The following is a 16,524-nucleotide window of genomic DNA, read 5'->3' as shown; positions in this document are numbered from 1 at the left end:
AACATTGACATCTCTAACCAGATCCTGAGTACCACACAATATTAAATCTAGAGTCACCTGTCCTCTGGTGGGCTCCATGACTAGCTGCTCTAAGGCACAGTCATTTAGCATGTCAAGGAATCCTGTCTTCTTTTCATGACCAGAACACAAATTGACCCAGTCAATATGAGGATAATTGAAGTCCCCCATGATTACAACCCTGTCCCTCCTTGTCACCTCGCTGATCTATTTCCTCATACTCTTGTTTGTGGGTTTCCTGGAGGGACCTGGGTGGCCATAGTTTGAATTGGGATGATGGACTTGTTGGACCTTGGGCTGGTGTAACCCTGCAGAGCTCTTCTTATGTTCTTAGCCTTAATTCTGGCAATTGTAAAAGGCAGTGGCATAGCTAAGGGGTTGGCAAATGCATTGGGCAACAAGCTTTGGGGGGGAGGTAACAAGCTGAGCTTGACACTAGTGGCCAAAATTGTGAAAACCTTGATATGTATGAATACCATAATCTTATATATCATTGGAAGGGTAATTCAATGCAGAATGCAGTGAAACAAACCACATTGGAATATCTGATTCTTTCAAAAGATAAGGCCAATTAACTGGAAGACTTTGTATTTACATACTTAATAAATTTCATCTTGAGGGACGGTTACAGTATCTTCTTTGATCCCAGGTAGCAGATGCCTTAGTTATGCCACTAGTGAAAGGCATTGGAGCAGAGGCAGTAAAAACAACAACCATAGCAACCTTCTTCAGAGTTGCAACTGTTGAGTGAACAAGACAGGGAAAATATGATTACCTATCCTGAATTTTAAGGCAAGTAGGCGATTGGAATACATGAAAAGATACTTATTGCTGGGATTGTACGTTGCTCCTTACCTGATTGAGCAAGTGATCTTCTTGTTCAGTAGGGGATAAGATGCTCTTTTTCTGACTCCTGCTCACCCCTTGCCCAGAAGCAAACCAGGTCTGAGAATTAACACTAATCATTACCTTCGGTGGATCCTTGCAGAGAAAAAGGCCAGTTGCGGGAAAAACCGGAAAAGAAAGTGTTCATTGCCCAACAGTCTTTGCTTGAGTGAGTATTTCTTGTGCCATCTTGCCAGCTGTGACAGGAAAGGTGGATGCTAAGAGAGAGAAGGTGGGAAATGGTGCCCAGTGATGTCAAAAGTACACCATATAAAAGTATGCTTATTGATATGACAGTGCAGATTGCTGCTCACCCAGGCAGGGCCATCCCAAGACTTCCTGACACAGGAGGTGGCTTGGCAAATGCTGCTTCCCCTCCTTAACTGATAATGTGCCAACCTCCTATTCTCCGATGTTCTAGCGAAGCACTCTCCTCCTGTCCACATTTCCTCTCTGACCCTCTCTTCCTTTTCTAGTCCAGGGAATGGAAGGAGAAGGAGGAGCAGCGGAGGCAAGTAGGTGGCCAGAGATGGGAACCTCCAGCAATCTGCTGAGTGAGGACCCAATTCTATCCTATTTTCCAGCATTGGTGCAGCTGTAATACAGCCCCAAGGTAAAGGAACACATGTTCCCATATCTTGAGGAGGCCTCAGTGACTGCCCCTCCATGGCAAGATGCAGCGCACGCCCCATTGGTACAATTGCACCAGCACAGGAAAATTGGATAGGATTGGGCCCTGAGGCAACCACTTCTGTTGGCCTGATGAATGGGCCGGCCCTGCACCTAGATCATCAAAGGGGCTTCTAGGATGAATTATCTTCTCATTTCTGACATGTGAGATGCTTGTTAAACAGGCCAGGCTGTTCAGCATCTTCTCTCAGAGGCAAGTAGCTTAGACTAGGGAGCTGAGCCCAGGAGAGTTCATAAATAGAGATAGAAAGTACCCCATTGGCTCCTTTGTCACCTGATTCATCTTGAGCTGGACTGCTGCATTTTCTCTTCCTATCACTGGTGGGAACTGGTGTGTCCTGTAGCACAGCAAAACTAAAGTCAGCCAGTTCTGCTCCCTGTGAGCTCTCTTGGTAGTGCAAAGAGTGAGTCCTTCTACCAGAATTGCTCCGTGGTTCAAGACCCCTAACACCACAGAGTGTGGCCCACAACCCTGCTGCTTGTGGCAACAATTCTGCATTCTGAGAAGGGGAGTAATCTGTATTCTAGGTTATTAGTCAAATCCCTTACCCGATGTCATGTTTTAGAATACTGTTGGTGCCACAAAGCAACATATAATATACATACTGTATGTTCACTTTGCACATTTACACAGTTTACATATTTAAAAACTTATTTTTTAAAAAATGGAGTATCTTTATTTCAAGCTGATTAAAGAGATATCCACCCCCCCCCCCCAGTTCTGGATAATGATGGGAACATGCAATGGCTTCTAGAGATAACATATAATAGCTCTGTGACCAGATCCAATTTGCCATCCATCCCGTCTTACAGCTTACCTGATGCCAACCCTGTCTCTTTTCTTTTTTCAGTGAGCTGCTGGAAATCAAACATTTCCGTTCCATCTACTACATATTTGTAGCCTTTCTTTGTGTGTTTGCTCTCAGCACAATCATAGTGGATTCCAGCGATGAAGGACGGTACGGTTCGGATGTGGAGCTGAGGGCTGGGAGACTTTCCATTTTTGGGTGGCAGACAGACATGGGCTTGCAACACTAAGGAGAGGTTTGGGTTGTTTCTTTTAAAGCACTAAGGGGCATGGAAATCACCATATGAGCATCACTTTCCAATCTCATGACCCTGTTGTCCAGCCTCTTGCTCTTTTCTTGCCCACTGTAGTATTTTGTTTCAATAGTGTGCTGATGACACAGTGTCAGTAGTATTCAGCACCCCTGAGAAAGCGCAAGTGAAGGCAATTGTTGATGGCACCAGAATAAATATTAGCAGGGGACACCAATGCGCAAAGTACATTTGTGGGGGTGATGAACTTCTTGTAGCTTAGAGTTTAGAAAGGAAAAATAAACAGTGTCTTTTACATCAGTGTTCCCATCCTACAAATACAAAAGTTAGCCCCTGGGGAATTACATATATATATCAATGGAGAAAAAGTATCCATGCGTTTCCACCCATGCAAGATTTGCAACCCTGTGTTCACTCCAATCTGGGGATTTCCTTATGGCACAAGCTGCGCTAGGCCTGCCTCTGGTGCCGCCAGTCATCCTTCAGCAGACATCCTGTAACTGCAGGTATCCCAGCAACAGTTGCTTACCAAAAGGGGTTAACATCTCCCCTGATGGGCTTCCTGAAAACTTCCGGGTTCAGGCAGGCCCAGACCAAACTAGCAAAAACCTATGTAGAAATCAGTATTTGCTGATCAGCCACTAGATCAGAGAGTAAAGTATCTGGGTGAGGTTATCAATAACCCCAGTTCAAGACCACCGGTACTTTACAGTCCCTTGTTAATGGTCCATTAATGATCCTCCGCTTAGAGATTATGTTCATATTGCCTATTTTTGTCTTCATGGCTGCCTGTCTTTCTTCCACAGGCTTGTCCTGGACTTCATCTCTTCAGCTCTTCATCTTTGCTTTTGGGAATCTGCCCAGGGCACTCTTTACCTGGCTCTGCATGTTCCTCTATACCTTGCTTGTGCCCTACAAGTTCCTGCAGATGTGGGCCAGCGCCTTGAGGACTGCAGTACACCCTAGGCTCTTCACAGCCACCACAGTTGTTGTTCTGCTGGTCTGCCATGCTGTTATGTTGGGCTTCTACCCCATCTATGCTATGGGCCACTACCACCTGGGACCTGCCTCCTGTTTGATTGTCATCCTTGAACAGGTGCAGCACCTTGACCGTCCTGGACCACGAACATAGCTCATTGTGTGGGAAAGAAGTTCCTAAGCAGTTTGGGTGGGGGAGGGGCATGATCTTAAGGGAGAACCAAATCAGATCTGTCGAGTTTTCTTTTGACATGGTATATCCACGTGTCCAAAAAATAGCTATACTTGGAGATCTACTAAAACAAAATCCAGATTCAGCACAGAGGTGGCCCAAATTGTTCAATCAGAATGTATTTTGTGTATTAAGCAAAACACCTTAATATTGCCATTCTCCTGCTGATTGATGATCGGCTGGGGAAGCACACATGCATCATCAGTGAACCTAAACAGGATCCAGTCTCTTGCAGCATGGCAGAGGGCACAGTTCTTTGTTCTGTATGTGCTCCATGCTGGTAGTACTGTGGCAGCTGGAGTGAAAACAGAGGTTTCCCAGACTGCATTGATGTCCTTGCTGTCCTTGCCCAGCTTTACAGGACCAGGTCGAATCTTTGTGACACACAATCTCTGCTGAGCTGGTAGTTAATAGCTTAACTAGAATTGGATCACAGCACCATTCAAAGGAATGTCCTCTGTTTTGCTCTAGCCATCCAGAATGACTCTGAAGGGGAGGAGAAAAGACATCTTGCATGGCATGTTCTGGTGCCTTCAAAACTTGATGCTGTGACCTCTCTCTAGCTATGCTACTGCTGGTAGCTGCAATACCACCCTCTAGTCATTTGCAGCAAACTGCAGGCCAGGAACACAGGCAAGGTACCATGATAGAGAGTGATATCTGAGTCTCTCTGCCCAAATGCCAGGTCAAGATCACCAAATAAGAAATTTTTTATTTTCATCTTGCATCAATGTTTGCTTTCCTTCCCCATTTAGGTCCGTTTCCTCATGAAAAGCCACTCATTTCTGCGGGAGTCAGTGCCTCCTATCCTATATGCCAAGTCAAAAGATGGTGAGTTTCATTTTGGACTCTTCTGCGTGGCTCTTTCCATGGCTCTCAACAATGGTGCAATTCTCCAGTGGTGCAATTCATCCGATTTCCAGTGCTTACCAATCCTGCTTCCCACTCTTTACTGGTCCTCCAAAAGCCAGGGCTGGTTCAAGACTTCCTAATGCATGAGACATGTGCCACAAGCTGCCCCTGCTTACAAGGTGATGTGCCAACATTTCCCACTCTCTGGAATGGATATGGAAAAGGATGGAGCAGAACAGGAAGTGGGGAGGAAAGATGGGCTAGAGCATTGGAGACACTCCTTCACACTTCCTCTTCTGCTCCACTCCCTCTTCATTTCCCAAACCAGGGAGTGGGTGGACAGAGATGGGTACCCCACCAAGCTGCTGTGTGAACTAAGTAACTCAGTCTCATGGATGGACCGGCCTTGTGAATGGCTACCAGAAATGAATTCCTCCTCTGCTTCTCAATCTTGCATAAAGCACAAGAAAAGACAACATCTTTCAGTACAAACTGAATTGATGCACTGTTTTTTCAATAAATGCATTCTTTCTCTTAGGGCCAAACTACAGGTCCAGTCTTGTTATATACGGATTTTTTATACACGGATTTGACTCAACACGAATGGCCCCTGCAAATGAGAAGGAATGTGCTGATCTCTGGAGAAGGGAAAAAAATGCATCCCTTTAAAATCAGTTTAAAACACTGAACAGTCCTTTAACAATAGCCTCCTTAATGAGGGGGGGGGGCAACCGGCTGACAATCCATCAGTCCTTCTCTTTCCAGCGGACCCCTCCCTTCCCCCTGAGCACATGAAAGAAAGGTGATCACTTTGCATTGGTGAAGGAAGGGGCTGAGTGAAGCACCATTGTAAGCGCTTGCAGGATGACTGATTGATGGATTGTCTTCCTAATGACTCTTATTTTACATCGCAAAGGTCAGCAAAGCTGTTTTTAAATCACTGGAGCAAAGAAACTTTGTTTTTTAAATTGATTTGCTATAGTACGTTTTTTGCCATCCAGGAGAGTGCTTGGAATGGAACTCACGTGAATAATGAGGCTCAACCTGTACATGTTCCATCAAGCATATCAATGTGCCCAGCATGTTTTGGGGTTTTTATCTACCTACTGGCAGCCAACATGTGTTGGGGAGGAGTGTTCAGTACAGATTAGGCCAGGGGTGTGAAAGCCCAGGGGCCAGATGTGGAAGCTTTTTATCTGGCCCTCAGGCTCTCAGCTGCTGAGTAGTGCTGAGGCGTTACTGCTAAAAGGGCAGCCCCCATGAAAACTGGGATCTCCAATATCTTGAAATATGATCAAGATTTGCATATTTTATCTTCTGTAATTTGCAGCTAATGAGTTCCTAAGTAAGTGAGAGAAAGTGTTTATTTTTGGTTATGACCTGTTTAATGCCATCACTTCCTGCCTAATGACATCTCTTCCTGACACCACTTCTGGCCCTTACCAGGCATCATGAATGCTGTTCAGCCCTTGATATGAAACAAGTTTGACACCCTTGGATTAGGCCATAGCATGACAGACTTCAGTTCCATCCCTATCCTACTTAGCTCACCGCATGCACAGAGCCGGGATAGTTTTTGATGAAACTATACAACTGCCAGGGCACAGGGTGCTGCCTGAACCTACACACCATGCTACTGTGTGCTCATATGCAGTCAATCCCTTTTCTTAGAATGCAGCACAAACTCGTGTCTCTCTGCTTCTCCCTCTGTGCTCTCAGCTGCTTCTTTGATTTTTATCTTCCAGGGAAGGTGCATCCACCTGAATTCTCAACTTACCTGTATTTTCTCTTCTGCCCCACACTGATCTACAGGGAGAGTTACCCAAGGTGGGTCTTCTCTATACCCCTGTTGGTTCTTTGGAAACTTCCTTTATCCCCAGCCCTAGTGCAGTTATTCTGTAAGCCAGGAAGTGGGCATGAAATTGAGAAGTGGGTCCATAGGGTTCCCAAATACTTACAGTGTAAGAACCCATCCTGTACACCAGGGCTTCTCAAACTAGGGCATCACAACCCCCCAGCCAGAGGGCCCTGGCCTCTGCCTGCTTAAGGGGTGGGGGTGGGGGGGAGGCATGACGCAATCCCCAGAATTGCATCACTAAGGGGGACACAGGGACTAGCATGCACTTACCAGTCCCTGCTGCAGCCTCCCCGGGGAGCGGGGAGCCCTACGGGACCTTCCGCAGAGCTCCCTAGCCTTCTAAAAGTGAAAGCGGAGCGATTGCGCTCCACTTCCGGTTTTGCAGAGGCAAAGCGTGATCACTCTGCTTTCACTTTCTGGAGGCTGGGAAGCCCTGCAGTGGGTCGCGCAGGGCTCCCCGCACCTCCAGGAGGCTACAGCAGGGACCAGTAAGTGCATGCCAGTCCCTGCACCCCCATTAGTTATGCGATCCTGGGGATCACGTTGCTGCCTCCCCCTGCCCCCGCAAAGAGTTAGTGTGGCTCAAACTCTCCCAGTACACTCACCCAATGTCTGCTCCTTTGTCTGCTGATCAAGTTCTTGGCAGATTTGGTGCTTCCCCCTCCCTACATTAACCTTATCCATCTATTCCCCAGGGACATTGCTGCTGCTGTTGGGTTTTTTTGGCTTCCTGCACTGTTGGCAAAATGCTTTTGCTGAGATGCTGCGCTTTGCCGACCGCGCCTTCTACAAGGTGATGGTGGGGCTGGGGGAGAGGGCAGGGAAGGGATGGGGTTGTGTCTGTGCTGTTCGTTCTAGGCGGACCCAGTGGCATACGAAGCCCATTTGGCACCCAATGACAAAATTTAATGATAAATAATAAAATTATAAAATAATTATTTAATCCAGATTCACCATTCCCAACATATCAGAGCATCCCCCAGCACATTTCCCCCTCACAAAAACAGCATCCTGCACTTAGCAGCCCCCCAACACATATCCAACAGTTTTTGTTCCACTCCTCCTGAGACACCCCCCCCCCCCAAATCTCAGTTCCACAATCGCCAAAGCACAGGCAAGCAGCCTGAGTAACCCGACTCTCCCTTGTTCCTCCTTACAGTCACAGAACCAGGCAAGCAGCCCCCAGCAGGCACTGGCTTCTTCTCCTTTCTCTGGTGCTGCACGAGGTTCCCTCCTTGCAGGAGCCACCAGGAGGAGAGGGAGAACAAGCGCAAGCTCCTTGCTCCTCCTTCCAACTTCAGACTGAGAACAGCACCAACCAATTAGGGGGTGTCACAAAAGGCCTAGCTGTGAGGGAGTAGGATTTCCCAGCTCCCACCCCCTTCCCCTTTGGCCAGGCCAATAATGTTGTTGGTGCTGGCCAGGGTCGCTCACCATATTGGCCCGCATCCTTTCTTACCTTCACGCTGGCTGGCTGGCTGGCTGGCTGGCTGGCTCATCCCTGGATCAGGGCCACCGCTGGCTGGCTCAGTGCCAAATTTTGTGCATGTCTACTCAGAAGTAAGCCCCATAATAGTCAAAGGGGCTTACTCCCAGGAAAGTGAGGATAGGATTGTAGCCTCAGCCACCTGCCCTTGGTGCTTCCAAGATCACTCCAAGAGTAGTTCCCACACTATTCAGCCCCCCCCCCCCGCATTGCTGTTTGTTGTGGGTGGGCATTTGCACCATTGCCAGAAGAACTGGCTGTGCTGTGGCTGCCGCATGGCTCAGCCTCTTCTTCCAGCTCCTCCACCAATCGGAGCTAGGACATGTACTGCCACACTACCTGGGAGCTCAGCTGCATTCTGTAGCAGCTTTCAGAAGCCGCACAGTTGCAGCAGGTGCCTGCTGCGCTGCTGCCACCATATAGGGAGGTGCGGAGGGGCTGGGGGCAGTTTGTCACCCTCTCAGAAGGTGGCACCTGGGGCCGACAGCCCCCTTTGCCCCCCCTTTGTAGGCCAGTGGCTGGACCTGGTAGGACACTTGTTTTCCTGTGTCAGCTTTCAAATGTTTCAAAGAAGTTTGTAGCCTTTGTGGTTGCAAAGAACACAGCTGAGCACACAAGCGTCATGAGTTCAGAAGGCTCTGAGATTAAAGGTGGAGTGTGTGACTAAGCAATGGTGCGGCAACATCTGTAGCTATGCAGAAGTATAGAGAGTGTTGTCCTTTCCTTTGAATGAAGGCATTCCTGTTGCAGACCTATCTGAACGCATGCAGCCAGCTCCTGCCGTGTCAGGCCCTTGGTCCATTTCGCTCCATATTGTCTGAACTGAGTGGCAGCTGCTGCTGCCCAGAGTTTCAGACAGGGGTGTTTCGCCTACATGGAATGTCAGAGATGGAAACTATCATTTATTTATTGATTTATATTTATTTATATTTATTTATATTTATTTATTTATTTATTACTACTACTACTACTACTACTACTACTACTACTACTACTACCCCGCCTTTCTCCCCAGAGGGACTCAAGGCGGCTTACAAACAAGGTTAAAACAAATTAAAAAACATATTTTAAAAACTGATAAAAACATAACGACATATAAAAACAGTATTCAGATAAAAAAAAGTAGTTAAGTAAAAGAGCATAGCGCAGCAAGTTATAAAAGGATCAGGTCTGTAACCAGATGTTAAAAAAGATATTAAAAGATGTTTAAAAGATATTTAAAAGGCCAGGAAGGCTTGAACTAGAAGCTGCTGCATTGAAACTACTGAACTGCAGCCCCCAAAAGTTCTGTGTGTTTTGCCAATGAAACCCATGTCAAGTGAACACTTTGCAGAAGACTGAATTTGAACTCTCTTGACTTGAAAAAACTGCTGGTCTGGGGCAAGGTGGAAGGAAGATAGCTGTGGGGGTCTTGGCAGATGTTTTGCAAAGAAACATCTGTACATTGAGTTGCAGAGAATGAACACAGCACCAGGGGATGCAGCTTATGATCTCGGCCCCCCTAAATAGATGAGGGTGACAGGTCTCAAGCCCACTGCAGAATTCCTTCCTAGTGTCAAAAGTGGTTTCCCCTTGGCACAAACTATGCTCTGATGGAACTGGCTATTGGTACTGGGCTGAGAGGACTGGTGGCAGAAGAAACTGGCCATACAGTACACAGTAAAGAGCCTCTCTTGCATGTTACAAGGTCCCAAATATGCAGCAAGATGGGCCAGGTGCTTTATGCAATTGTGGTTCCTCCCCTGTCCAAGCTCAACACTGTGTCTCTTGCTCTAGGACTGGTGGAATTCCACTGGATTCCCTTCATACTTTCGGACATGGAATGTGGTTGTGCATGACTGGCTCTACTGCTACATCTATCGGGAACTCCTGTGGGTAGGTAACCACACATGTGGGTAGTCAATGTGAGGCCCTGAGTACTTAATTCCCCCCCCCCCACAGGGCTTTCTATGCAGCCCCAGCATGTATAGCTCTCACTCTCAAGGAGCCCCTTATAATTATAAGGAGCCTTCTTATCTATTTTGAATGTTTATTTTTAAATAAATCCATGTTTTTATTTTATTAAATACAAACAGAAAAAAATAAAGATATTACAGATTGTGTGGCAAATGCGGAAATCTCAAACTACATTTCTCTGTTCTACTATAAAATCATACAAAAGTTTAGTTATCAATTCCTAAACAATCTACACTTATTGAAAAATACATTTTCAACACACAAAAAATGAGAAAAACATAAAAGTTAAATCCCCTGTCTATTCACCAAATCCATAGACTATTTGGCCTATTATGTCGAACTACATTTCTTTATTCTACTACAAAAGCATACAAAAGATTAACTATCAGATCTTAAACAGTCTAGATTTATTTAAAATTACATTGCATAAAGTCTCTGCATTTCTGCATAAATTTCTACATAAAGTCTCTTGCCTTTTGAACTGTATCCAGCCAGTAGATTTTTTGTTGTCTATAAACCTGCTCAACTTCTGAGCCAATGATTTGTTCATCTGTTTGCAAATACCGAGCTAGAACCTGTACCATTCGTTGTCTCAGATCTTCTCCAGCTTCTCCAAAATTCTTTGGTACGGTGCTTAGTCTCAATGTTTTTTCTTTATTTGCTTGTCCCATCAAAGATATCATGTCCAATATTTTCTCTTGTTCTGAACTCAGGACTTCCATTCTACAATCAGTGATATTGACTCTGTTCTGGATCTCCTGTGTCTCTTGTTTAATATGTTTGACAGATTCTTCCAGCTGAGCCATATCTTGTCTCAATTCGAATTTCAGGTCTTTAAGCTCTTGTTCAACTGACAGCCCAATCCTGAGCTGCCCAGGGCGCCCAGGCTTGGCGGCACTGAGAAGGGCTGCCGCCGGATCCTGTGCACCCTGGGCTACTGTGGGAGGCGCCTCGGGAGAAGGGGACGAAAGTCCCCTTCTCCCAGATAAGGTAAGCAGCCCCTCAATGGGGTTACTCACTTTACTGCCAACCAAAAGGTCGGTGGTAAAGTAAAGGCACGTGTAGGGCACGGAGCCCTCCATGAGCGCTTTGGATCCTGCGGAGCAGAGCTCTGCAGACCCACCTCCCTCCCTCTCCCCGGCACGCCTTCCCCCACCCCTTCTCCGCCCTCCGCCAGCCCCCCCCTCCCCAGAACGCCTCCTGCTTACTGTGCTATGGCTCGGTGGTCCGGGAGACCGCCCCGCGCTAGCACAGCCGCTGGTCTAGCATAAGCGGGAGCCCGGCGGTGAGGCTAGCAAATGTGCTTTACAGCACGGGCGGCACAGAGTCATGCTGCCACGCACAGGATTGGGCTCTTAGTCTATTTTTAACTCAATTTTAACCTGAAACTGCTGAAACAGGTGTTCCAGAAATTCCACATTAAGGTTTCTCTTCGGAGTCTGTATTAGTAACCTTGGCCGTTTTGTTTGTTCTTTTGCTTGCTCCGTAGTATTGGCTCTTGGTTCCAGTTTACACCAGCAGATGTAACTTCTAATTCAAACAATTCAAAAACTATCGTTTTGAAATAAATTTCTTCTGTTCTATAGTTCATATACCCAAATTTCTTAAGCTATGACTTATCACATAAAAGTAAAATATAAACACCCTTGATATCGTAATCATTAAAGTCAATAAAAAGTCATTAATCAGTAGAAAAGCATCCTAATAAAGCATCTGGAGACCATTTGACCATAAAAAACTTTTGAAACACATCTCCTCGTCACCACGCCTGCTGTGCACATCCCCAACATTCCATTCCTTCAGTAAGAGTTTCATCTCATTAAAATTGTTTCAGGTTCCTTTAATTAGCAGTCTTATCTTGAACGTCTTATCTAACAATTTTTATAAATACAGGCATGTAGAGCCACATGAGAGCTGTGAACTGTTTGCCACACACCTCTTGCACAGTGAAAACATACAGACCAAGCCAGAAACACATGGAGACATAAGTCGTTCAGAGGCAATTGGAGGGGGGGGGGGTGTTAAATAATGCCCAGGGAAAAGCAGAAAACACTTGAAGAGTATGAAAGGCCATGTTCTAACTTGGCCCACAACACATGTCTGGCAGTTGCAAATGGCAATCTTGGGCCAATGCGGACTCCAACAGTCTCCAAGGGGCTAGAGGCTCATTGGAGACTAGGGGATCCCTTTGGGCTGGTTGGGGGTCCCCGAAGGCCACAAATGGCCCCCAGTCTCAGGTTTGCCCATCCCTGAGATAGGACATAGTCTACCTTATGATAAGTTAATTGGTGTTTAAACCCCCCCTCCCTGTAGCCCCATTCTTACAGAACTTTGTTGTTCAAAAGCAGTATATAAATGTTCTCAACAATAACAAACCAACCATTGTGTTCCTCTGAACTTTTTTAAAAGGAAAAGAGTCCACCTGACCCAGTGATAGATGGGGCAAGAGCGCAGCCTGATCCAACATTTGGATCTATAGGTTCAGAATGCAAGCTGTCACCTTGGGTTGAAGTCTGAAGACCCCATTGTGAATTCTCTTTAAACACTAAACTCTTAAGCACTCTTTAAACACTACAGTGGACAGGTACTTTGGTGCAAAGCCTGTAACTCACCTGTGCTCTTTGCCTTCCAGCTCCTCCAAGGGAAGGCCCGGGTTGCAGCTATTCTGTCTACCTTCTTCACTTCGGCTGCTGTCCATGAGTATGCCTACAGCATGAGCTTAGGCTTCTTCTATCCAGTCATGTTCTTGGCCATCTTTGGAGGTCAGTGCTGTGGGGTTGAGATTCATTACAGCAGCCAAATTGTCTCCAGTTTTTGTAACTGCCTGGCTGATCTCTACTCCACTCTCCAAATACACAAGCTCTTCAAGGCTTTGTAAAAGCACACAATAAAACAATTTTTAAAATCCAAATGCAACCAGCCATAACCACCCCAATCACCTCTTTACTTGTATAAGATGCTGGATGGGCAGCAACACAGCCCACACTTTGGCCTGGTTCACATGTTCACCAGCTGAGGATCTGTCAGCAGTTGCCAGAGCTAGATCCATGGATCGGTGGCTCTGTATGGTTGCCTAGGTTGAATTGTGTCTCAAGGCAATTGAAGGAGAATTTTAAGGTATACCTTCAGGGATAATAAAGTATGATTAATCTTCAAATAAAAAGGCATTTGATTCCTTCCTCTGTGGCATGTAACAGCATATCCTTTCCCTGTAATCAGCAGATGCCTTGCCAAGTTATATATGCCTTTCCATTTTTGGACAGTTGTTTTCTCCTGCTTATTCACCATCTATAGGATCAAACTAGAGAGAACGGGCACAGTGTGGTTCTTTCAAACACCCCACTTCTATGCCTCTCTCCATGTGAATTGGGGTTCCCAAGCACTGGAGCATCACTACCCACATCCATGCAGGCTGGTCATTGGCTGTTGTCAGCAGGAGGGGTATTTTTCCATTGGGACTTTGCCTGGGCAATGGAATTGTTGCTTGCTCTGTTGTGACCCTCTTGGCTCTGACCTGTAGCATGGCTCTTGGCTCAGCCCTGAAAGAACAGACCTTGTGGCAGAGTGAGTGTGCACCCCTCAAACAAAATAACATGCAACATGAGCACTACATATGTATAGTCTTACATACAGGCATAACCTAATAATCCACGGATTTTTCTCCTGTGGTTTTATCTCAAGGCAATGAGAAGAACCCTTTAAATTAAAGGGGGAAAGTTGTTTAACAATAGACTTGTCAATGCAGGACAGGGCAGCCAGCTGACAATCCATCAATCATTCACTTTCCAGGTACTTAGAACAACTTCTCTTCAAGACAAGCAACCCCTTCCTTCCTCCTGAGCATGTGAAAGAATGCTCAGTGGCAGTGATTTTCACCTCCTCCATTCTCCCCCTCCCCCCCACACTGTGGCTCCTTTGTTCTTGTTTTTTTCCCCACACTGTGGCTCCTTTGTGAAGGGAGGGATTGCTATCTCAGAGTGAAGCCGTTCTGAGTGCCTGGAGAGAGACTGATAGTCTGCTTGATGAATTACAAAGGTCAGCAAGGCTGTTTTAAAATTGCTGAGCAAAGGGACATTGTTTTTTAAATGGATTTGCTTTAATGTGAGATTTGCCATCCACATCCATTCTGGTAATGGAGCCCTCATGGATAACAAGACTCTACCTGTACATAAGCCTGATTTGTGTTTTCTTTCCTCCCCCACCAGTTTTTGTGATGGAAAGGAACCCATGAATTAGTTCTCTGTGAGGGTAGAAATTGCTTCATGAATGAAATGAAAGGGAAACTGCTTTTCCTCCAGGAAAGAATGTGGATTGGGTTGGGTTGCTTCACTGTAAGGCAGGCTTTTGGAAATGTATAACTAAGAAGTTCTTTTGGTTCACAAGGGTCTGCCAGGGGTGCTCAATACGTCGATCGCGATCGACTGGTGGATCGCGAGGCAAAATGAGTCGATCACAGGCTTCTCTCCCGTCCATGCATCCCTGGGAGTGAGCCCCGTTGACTCTACTGGGACTGACTCGTGAGTAGACCTGGAGAGGAGCCGCTCGAAGGCTTCTCTCCTGTCCACACATCCCTGGGAGTGAGCCCCTGGCAGGCTTGTGAGCCCAGGGAGTGAGCCCAGGGAGTGAGCCCCTGGCAGGCTCGTCTCTGGGAGAGGAGCTGCTGGCAGGCTTCTCTCCTGTCCACGCATCCCTGGGAGTGAGCTCCGTTGACTCTACTGGGGCTGACTCGTGAGTAGACCTGGAGAGGAGCCACTGGCAGGCTTCTCTCCTGTCCACGCATCCCTGGGAGTGAGCCCCGTTGACTCTACTGGGGCTGACTTACCTTTCCCCTGTTTTTGCACTGGTATGTATGGAGATCTGCCCCCCCAACTTCCATCTGTTGGTTCTTTGTGCAAGGGGTTTTGCACTGGTCTTGCTGTGATGTCTATATAGAGATCTTCCCTCTCCCACACCTTTCCCCTGTTTTTGCACTGGTCTGTATAGAGATCTGCTCCCCCCACCACCACCACTTGTATTGGACTCGAGGAAGATCTGGTGAGGAGGTAGATGTGGTGTCAGCAGTGGCCCCTTTAAGGGTAAGGCCTGGGCATCCAGCAGAGTGTGCTGCATAGCTGCAGCCACTTGAAGGCAATAGGGCCCTCAGGGATATAAGAGCACCTGAGGCAGGAAGGGCTCCACTTATTTATGTGAGTCAGCCTTTTCCTACATGAAGATCATTAAGTCCAAGTACTTAATCAGTTCCACCATGACTGATGAACATTTGGAAGTGTGCTTGAGGCTGGCTGTCAGCAGCTACTGTCCAGACTATGCATCCTTGGCTGATTCACTTCAGTGCAAGTCATCAAAGTAAACTCAAGTAATTACAAAAAATGTTTATAGTTAATTATGTTGTGTTGTGCAATATTGGCTCATGCGGTTATGCAAGGTACACCAACATACATTCTACACATAAATGTTATATGTTATGATGGCGTGAACATTGTAAAAAAACTCTGGTAGATCTCCGGGCCTTGCTGGGTTTCAAAGTAGCTCTCGAGCCAAAAAAGTGTGAGCACTCCTGGTCTGGACCATACACAGCTAACCTCCTCCTATTTTCCATTTCTCCCCCCAGTGATCCTTGGTTTTATCATCCATGATAAGAGAACAAGCCCTGTCTGGAATGTGCTCTTTTGGGCCCTCATCCTTGTGGGCCAAGGATTCCAGGTTTGCTTGTACAGCCAGGAGTGGTTTGCTCGAATCCACTGTCCACTCCAGGAGGTGAGAATCACAAAATAATACAGTTGACAGGGACTTCAAAGCCATCTGGCCCAACCCCCTGCTAGGCGTAGGAAAATCCTCTCTAGAGCAGCTCCAGAAAGTGCCTGAAGCCTCTACCTGAAGACCTCCAGCAAGGGAGAACCCACCATTTCCCTTGGTAATCAGTTGCATTGTTGAACAGCTCTTATCATTCAGAATTTGTTCATAATATCCATGATATCTTCCATCCTGCAGCCTAAGACTGTTAGGTCTAGTTGCTCTCTGGGGCAGCAGAGAACAAATCTTCCACAAGACAGTCCTGCAGGTATTTGAAGGGCGCTATTATGTCTCTCCTCAGTATTTTCTTCTCCAGGCTAAACATACCAAGTTCTTGGAACCTTTCCTCATTAGTCTTGTTTTCCAGCCCCCTGATTTTGAAAGCTCTTTTGAGGTCACATAGCAGGCTCTCTTAGGGTGTGAAAAATTTTGTTTCACCTCCAGGACTCCTCTGTATAGAGTGAGAATAGTGGTGCTTTTGAGGAGGTGGGTCCCTCACTGTCTTTGGGGGTCTACTGCCTAACTATTCTCCGCACTTAGTCCTACAGTTATCACTAACCCTAGGTATAGTGGATAGTCATGACTTCCTACATTCTTTTTCCCACAGGAATTTTTCCCCTTCCTGATTCTCTCTGGCTTCATTTCACCCTCCCCCCTTTCTTTCAGAGGACTTTCTGGGGGATAGTGAGGCCACGCTCTTGGTCCTGCCACGTCTAG

The 16,524-nt window shown here is 46.6% G+C and overlaps 1 pseudogene; it reads left to right on the top strand.

Annotated features, from left to right (window-relative positions):
- Positions 1 to 294: 294 nt before the first annotated feature.
- On the top strand, positions 295 to 16,524 carry LOC136638780 (sterol O-acyltransferase 2-like; annotated as a pseudogene).

Source organism: Tiliqua scincoides, chromosome 2 (assembly GCF_035046505.1).
Source record: "Tiliqua scincoides isolate rTilSci1 chromosome 2, rTilSci1.hap2, whole genome shotgun sequence".
Classification (NCBI taxonomy): domain Eukaryota; kingdom Metazoa; phylum Chordata; class Lepidosauria; order Squamata; family Scincidae; genus Tiliqua; species Tiliqua scincoides.
Note: the sequence above shows the minus strand (reverse complement) of the source record. Positions and strands in the feature narration are given on the sequence as shown.